Source organism: Alosa alosa, chromosome 5 (assembly GCF_017589495.1).
Source record: "Alosa alosa isolate M-15738 ecotype Scorff River chromosome 5, AALO_Geno_1.1, whole genome shotgun sequence".
In the NCBI taxonomy this organism is placed as follows: Eukaryota; Metazoa; Chordata; class Actinopteri; order Clupeiformes; family Clupeidae; genus Alosa; species Alosa alosa.
In genome coordinates, this window is record NC_063193.1 from 12,342,606 (window position 1) to 12,351,273 (window position 8,668).

Genomic DNA, 8,668 nt, shown 5'->3' on the forward strand with positions numbered 1-8,668 from the left:
TTATTTGATCCAAAGAAGATCACAGCACAATGACCCCATAAGCTGAACAAATATATGCTTAAATAGAAATATAAGAGTATAAGAAAGCAGTGTGTTTGTGTGTGTGTGTGTGTGTGTGTGTGTCTGTCTGTCTCTGTCTGTGTGTGTGTGTGTGTGTGTGTGTGAATTAAAGAGTATCCTAATAATTGACAGCAAAGCACATCAGCAGCATTAACAGTATTGAGAACAATAACAAAAAAAACACTAAGTTAGGGAACACACTGACTGAGTGAAGAAAGTAAGAGCTCATCTGCTCTCCTTAGGTTGCGAATATGAGAGCACAGAGTCCACATTAGCCTCCTAGTCTCTCCGCCAAAAATGGGGAACTGTTTGTTGCAATAAGGAGGTCGTTTTAAAGGAAGTAAAGATAGCGCACCTAGCCCTAAATAGGCTCTTGTTTATCCTGGGACTGGAGTCCACATGTGTATGTGTGTTTTCCCTCCATCCCTTTTTTCCCTAATTCTCCCAGGAAGGGTCATATTGTAAGAGGATGTGACATCTCGTCCGTTTTAATCAGTGTTTGAGGCTGTGAGCTAGCGGAGGCTGGGCAAGCCTCTCCCACTGTCACTCACAGCATAGTAATGTTGGTGAAACTGCATACACACACACACACACACACACACACACACACACACCACATGCACGAATACACGCTTACACACAACGACTTCACTTCTATACGGGAGCACACAAACACACACATACACACATGATCACACACACACATAGAAACAAAACTATTCCCATCTACTATCACACACATATATGCATCTACAATTGCACACACAGCACACAAAGTCTCACATAAATACACAACATAATATCAATATCAATACACAACAGAGCCATATGAGACCGGCAGTTTCATGGAGAGAGAGAACAGAGAATCACACGCACACAAACACACACACATACACACACACGCGCACACACACACACACACACACACACACACACACACACACACACAAAATATAAGTCTCTCTCTTAATGTTAAATTTAGAGTAAATCAGTGGTGCTGTGAGAGGCTGCCGGTCTCTTGTGACCTAAATGGAAGTCACAGGAGAATACCCGGCTAGCTCCTCTCAGCTAAATGCACTCTCATATTAATATTTTAAAATGCCATAATGCCTCGGCAAAGCCCTCAGAGGACAGATACATCAATTTGCAAGGCCTTCACTTCAGGAAATAGAAACAGGGATAATTTGCCATTAAAAGAAATAGTTCATTATGTCGGCTTCTTGGGAGCACATAAACCAAGTCCCTTGCCCACTTAAGCAGCAAATCCACACTTTCAAGTGAATGGAAATGTTTCCTGGGCACTTTAATGTCTCCACAGTTATTAGTACAAAGAGGTTTGTTGTGGTATTAATCTCCTGCATGTAGCTGTGATCAATCAACACGAAAGGGGCTTCCCACCAAGGCCAGATCAGTGGGAATAAATCAATTAGCCAAGGGTTCAGCTCTGGTGCCAATTATGATGGCTTTGTCTCTTGGTTTTACCCCGGATATTTTTTATAGAATGTTTTGATCAGAAAATAAAAAAAATGAGCAGACTTACTGAGTATACGTTTTTATTTTTCAAACTTATTCCAAACAGCTCGTATACAGCTTAGAGAAAATGAAAGGCAATTAATTGTTCACTCATGAATGTATTTTAAACAATGACAATTTCACAATATGATATAATGCATCTACTATATGGAGACTTATGCGATAATAAAATACCTGTTTGTCTTCTTAAAATTTAGTTTTACCTGTATGTATGTTTGTTTGTCATCGTGTTAAACATTGTGGTTATTATTAAATCTTCAAGCAACAGCACAAGGACTTAGCATCGGTTATTATTATTATTATAACAAAGCTAACAATCATTCCCTGTATTTGTCAAACATCTATTACATGGCCTATTGGCTCGTTTGCATACCACTAGGCACGGGACATGACTGTTTAATGAGGCACTAATGAGGAGCTCTGTGATTATCATCAGTGTCATAATAACACATGCTGATGTAGCATAGCTATAAATTGTTAGCAATCTGTCCTTTTTCAGAACATCATGGCAAAGTGTCAAGCGTTTAATTGAACAAGTGTGATACAAGTGTGGCAAAGATAAGAGTCCAGAGAGACCACCCCTTCCAGTTTGTAGGACGGGCAGATTTTAGTGTTTGGACAACACACAGAATTGTGCAATATAAGAATATAATAATATAACTATACAGGCATAGTCATATATATATATCTATTTGTTTGATAACTATATCTCTTTGATGCTCTTATACAGTGAGTACAGCAGTGAGAGTGTACCGGTCAAAAGTTTGGGGTCACTTAGAAATGTCTATTCCACTCCATTATAAGCAGAATACCAGCAGAGATCAGTTGCATTGTTTTTATCAGGGCAGCAGTTTTCAGATTACATTATGTGCTTACATAATTGCAAAAGGGTTCTCGACTGTTGTAGAAACAAAATTGCTGATCTTTAAATCTTTAATGCAATATTGCCCATTATCAGCAACCACTCATCCAATGTTCCAAAGGCACATTCTGTTCTACTAATCTGATATTATTTTAAAAGGCTAACTGAGAAAACATTGGAGAAACCTTTTGCAATTATGTAAGCACATAATGTAATCTGAAAACTGCTGCTCTGGTTAAAAAAACAATGCAACTGATCTCAGCTGGTATTATGTCTATAATAGAGTGGAAGGGACATTTCTAAGTGACCCCAAACTTTTGACCGGTAGTGTAAGTCAGTGAATACTTTCAGGGTGATCATACTGGAACATTTGTTTTTTTCTCTCTCAATAAATAGATCCATCTCAGCTCAGTTTTATATATAACATATTTAACTCTATCACTTTGGTGCTCTCATACAATGATGAGAGTGTAAGTCAGTGAATACATTCAGGGTAATCTGTAACCTTTGGAACACTTGCTTTATTTTCTGTCAGCTGAGCTTGTCTCAGTGTGGCTTCCTTTTCAAGCCTTTTCACTCTTCACCTTGTCCTCTTTCTGATCATGAGCTCTCTCTCTCTCTCTCTCTCTTTCCTCCTACTCTCTCTCTCTCTCTGCTTCTCAGACACTTATGGTCTGTGACAGCACATGAAATTTTCATACCCTCGGGCCTGTATCACGCTCGCTTCCTGATGCTGGGCCGGTGCGGCCCTGACATCTTTCATCTTTCAGAGCGTGCATATTGACGACCATTTTCTTGTTGTGATGGCCACTAAATGGTTAATTGTTTTTCAATGCAAACGAGCGATGGCTCTTCCTGTAGTCTGCTCAAATAATGTGGAGAGCGTGTTGGTTGGAGAGGGGACAATCAAGGGCAGGCCAGATGAAGACGTTGGCAAGGCTGTTAAAAAACCTGCAGTGCGTCCATTGCTGCGCTCGAGTGTCTCCTGGCTTTCCTCGAAACACAATTATGTGGCCAAAGGTAAACAGCCATGGCTGCACATTAGCTATCTGACCCCCCTCCCTTTCTCCCCAAACACACACGTGAATATACAGAGACACTCAAACACACAAGCACAATCACAGACACACACACACACACACACACACACACACACACACACACATACACTCACAAACACACACTCACAAACGCACCCTGCCACCGCTTAGCAAACCAGATGGTTCTATTGAGGGAAAAATCACTTGCATGACTTGACTGTCTGCTCGTTGTATTTGCTTACTCCTCAGCAATGGGCTGGTAATAGAGTCTCTAATGGTTGTAAAACACCTGCTCCCGCAAAACATAAAACAAACACAGCACACGCTGGAGGGAGGGAAATACCTATGTGATCAGGTTAAAGGACTCCCCTCCTCTCTCTTCACCGCACGACACGACAGCCCCGACCCGGGGAGGGGGGGCCACAGCAGGGCAGATAGCTCAGGCAGATGTCCCGGTTTGTGTGGAGGTAAGAGCATTTGACCTCATCCACACACAAGAGAAGTTACACAATAGCGGGCTGAATAATAGCTAATAGGACATTTGTTAGAATGATAATAACACATTCTGATCATAACAGACCAGACAGAAAAACAAAACAAAACAAAAAAAAAAAAAAAACTATTCGACTGTAGACAATGTCTGTGGGCTGGTGTTTACATGGGTCTAGAGTTTCATAGAGACCAAATGTGGACACAAGGTAGGGTGAGTGGCGTGGTGGGGAGACTAAGTGTGCCTGGTCAGGTGCAATGATGGACTATGTCCCTCTACTCCTCAGGGAAGCGGCCAACTGTAAAGTATACAGTCTGAAAACACAATTAGATAAACTCTCGCTGCCGCCCTTAGCTTGTCTGTTTACAGTGATACCTCAGTTACTGAGGAATGTTCAGGACAGACGCGCTGATGATACGCTCAGTACACAGCCATAATGCAACTTCAGTAATAATTAGCCATCATTTGTTTATTTCCAGTCAGGAGGTGGAATATAAAATTATGATTTGTTTCTGCATTTTTAGATTGTAACATGTAAATAATTAGTAGTTAGTAATCCTAAAAAATTAGGGGGCAAAAGGGAAGCAATTAATTTAATATAGAATATTTGGAGGGTCCCTACCATCATAGGGATAGTTTATATTAGTATGTATTATAACATAAATTGTACTGTTTATTGCCATAATTAAACTATGAAAATAATAACATGCATAGTGCATAGTGCATGCATAGACAATAATCCAGGACTTTAGGATCCTGGAGTCCAAACATAATTGGTGCTCATTGAAATGATAGACATAGTGACGTTTGAAGTGCATAAGTACTCGGGCACTTGTTCTGGTTTTGCCTCCCATTCAGGATCATTTCCAGCACTGAGGGGGATTGAGATATGAGGAGGAAGGTAGCAACCCATGCTTCTGCTGTCTGTCCAGAACACATGCTGTCTGGTGAAACATGCCTGTGTGAGACACAGGAGGCTGCATTATAAAGTATGTGTTGGGTTGGATGTCACATGTAGATTAAAAGATCAGCATTTAATCACACAATGAATGGACAGTTTTTTTATTAAGAAATCAAACTGGAAGTTCACCATGAAAAGTTTGGCTAGTTAAGGGGTACCACTGTTCCGTGGGGCTGGTACCATTGCTGTGCTTAAAACAGTGATATTAGTAATCCTTTAGGGATCTCTTTCTTCCTCTAAAACATAAGTGAGCTGTTTCCTCATGACTAAGATTATATTTGGGGGCTTACAAGCAGTAGAGGGGGCCATGAATATATTATGGCCCTGTCATTTGCATATGAGGGGGTGATTTTTCCTCTCCTCTTCTCTCTTTCTCTCTCTCTCCTTTTTTTTTCTGGTGGCCACAGTTTCTTTGCTTTCTTTCTCTACATCTCAATCATGTAGCGGTGCCCGCCCCTTTGTGTCAGCAGACAGAAAGTGATGGACATCCTTTCACTGGCCGCATGACCTCTGGTAATCCTGTTTCACAGAGCGGCTCCCCGCCGCATCTAACACAATGGCGGGTGCTGGGCCTCCTCCCAGTCGATATTCTGACAGACTTGATCGAGCAAATTAGTATGCTTTGGTAAGGGCATGACCAAAGACCTTTTCAACGCCCTGCGAATCAATAGAGAGACCAATGCCTGCCGTGTTTCTTCTCTTTTGCTCACCCCCCCCCCCTCTTCCAAACCCCCACCACCTTTCTTCCCTTCACTGCTGTGCTCACAGCAGAGGACTTCCACCTTGTCTTTACCTTTCTTTTGTTTTGCATTCTCTTTTTCATCTGGCCTTGATTTTCAGTTTTCAGAATTACAATAGACATCTTATTTCATTCTATTTTACTTTTGTGTGTGTGTGTGTGTGTGTGGGGGGTGTCTTAAGGGGAAAAGAAAAGAGAAAGATGAGGAAAAAATACAGAAAGACAGACAGAAAGGACAGAGGGCGAGAGAGAGACAGAGCACAAGGAGAGAATTGAAGATAAAGAAAAACTGAAAGAAAATATGAAAGGGAGAAAGAGAGGGAAAGATAGACAGAGAGAAATAGAGAGAGTGAGACAGAGAGAGAGAGAGAGAGAGAGGGAGAGGTCAGCAGCTCACCCGTCTCTAACAGCAGATGAACAGGCCTAACAGTGTGCAGGGATGGCTGCTGTTTTGTTCTGATCGGGTGAAATGATCCAACAAATTGGGTGAAATTGTTTAACATGAAAATAAAGAAGGGGCCCAGTCAGCATGCAGGGATCTCCGAGGGCATGGGGACAGGGCGGAGGCCTGCGCTCAGCCTGCAGAGCAAACCTCACTCTCAATGCAGCCTCTCTCTTTCTGTCTCTCTCTCTCTCTCTCTCTGTCTCTCTCTCTTGGTCTCTCTCTCTCTGTGTCTCTTCCTCTCTCTCTCTCTGTCTCTCTCTATCTCTTTCAATCTCTCTTTCTCTCTCTGTTTCTCTCTCTCTGTTTCTCTCCCGTGCGTGCGTGATGGTGTGCATGTGTGGATGGGAGTGCATGTAAATGTGTGTGTGGGTATGTATGTGTGTGTGTGTGTGTGTGTCCCTGTATGTGTTCAATTATTTTTTTGTGTGCTTTACTGATGAAGTCCTCCCTTTTTCTATGGCAAGCATCTATGCTGCGACTCTTGCACTCCATTGTTCCTCTCTTTATAATATTCTCAGACTTTGATCTTTAAAGTTTTGAAGGTCTGGGTGCATCTCTCTGCATTTAGGAAAGAACTGATATCTTATTTCTTTCTATTGGCAGCATTCAGCCATGAAGTGTATTTCTGTTTCTATGGCACCTTGGTTGCAGTTGGTACATATAAAGCCCTTCTTGCCTTCTTTTTCAAATCATTCACGGCCAAGTTGAAATTATCAGTAATTACCAAGTAATTTTCAGTCCAAGGTAGGTGTAACTTTTTACTTGTTCGATATAGTATGTATAGTATGATAAAATGTCCGGCGCATGGCGCAAGAAGGTGGGCCTTATGTTTCTTAATCAGTCATGGGTGTGTTTTGGGCATAAAATAATTTAAACCAATGAGAATGACATCTGTCATTCCCTTTAACAGTGCTCAGCGCAACTTCAAACAGTGCATTGGTATTTTGATAGTCAGCGGCGCATTTGAAGGAGAACTGTTCCATAAGCGAGACTGTATTGAACAGTTATTCCACTAAATCATGCTTTACTAAAACCTAGCAGAGCATAGCCTACCTACATGCATTTGCACTTGTCTATTATTTGAACTCATTGGCAAAGTGAAACTAACTTCACCGTGGTGTCATAGTCAACGACAAAACAGTTATACACAGTTACTTTCACTATTGACTGAAAATAGGTTACCGAAAGGTTATCGAAAACATAGCCTGAAAAAAACAACACTTACCCTAATAATGTTCGAATGACCGATTAAAAAACCTAAGGACATTTATCCTGCTTACATCTCGTGACTTCAGTCTTCACATTTGCCTCTTGCCTCGCCTATCACTTTAATAAGTCATTACCAATTTGCAAATGATGGTGAATAACTACTCATTGTGGGATGTATTTCGTAATATCTTTATTCTAGTTATGTTTCCCATAGTAATCGTGTAATTTGTAATGTTTTGCATGATGTGCTCTGGTGTGTGTTCGTGGATGAAAGAAGCATGGTGCGTTGTGCACCCGCCCATATCACTGTTGATAATGCGCCCTTAAAATAAAAAACTTCTGACCAGGTTTGTCTTGGTCATTGGCATAATGTGTTATAGCGATTTTTAGACTACGTGCCAGATCCCCCCTTAGGTTGTTAATTGCCACACCCCTTGGCGTATTGCTCAAAAAAAGAGATGTGCAAAATAAGAATAAACATTGTGCTGGGATAATAATCCGCTTTCTGCCATGCGCCAGATTGGAAAAAAGGGCCCTATCTCTCTCTTTCTCTTTCTCCCGCTCTCTCTCTTTCTTTCTCTCTGTCTATCTATCTGTCTCTCTCTCTCTTCTCTTTCTATCTCTCTCTCTCCTCTTTCTGTATCTCTCTCTTTCTCTCTCATTTTTCCAAACAGTTCTGAGATGCACTGCATTCTGAGAGGCGATCATCATTTGGCTCTGCTATCTCACAGATGTCCACCTCAATCTTGGAAAGCATTTCATCCTCTAGTAGAGCAATCTCATAGTGGGGAAGTCAGAGACGACAGGAAATCATCTCGGGCCGTGGCTTGGGCGAAGTGTAGCCTCTACCACAACGGCTGCATAGTATAGTATAGTATAGTATAGTATAGTATAGTATAGTATAGTATAGTATAGTATAGTATATATACTCTTTTGATCCCGTGAGGGAAATTTGGTCTCTGCATTTAACCCAATCCGTGAATTAGTGAAACACACACAGCACACAGTGAGGTGAAGCACACACTAATCCCGGCGCAGTGAGCTGCCTGCTACAACAGCAGCGCTCGGGGAGCAGTGAGGGGTTAGGTGCCTTGCTCAAGGGCACTTTAGCCATGGCCCACTGGTCGGGACTCGAAATGGCAACCCTCCGGTTACAAGTCCAGAGTGCTAACCAGTGGGCCATGGCTGCATTGCATTCGGACCGCTAAAGCAGCAACTATTCCCTCCTGGTGTATTTCCTCCCTGCTCTCTCTCCCTCTCTCTCTCTCTCTCTCTCTCTCTCAAACCCCAGCCTACTCAGTGTAATTATCGGCTGAGGGAAGAGAAAGA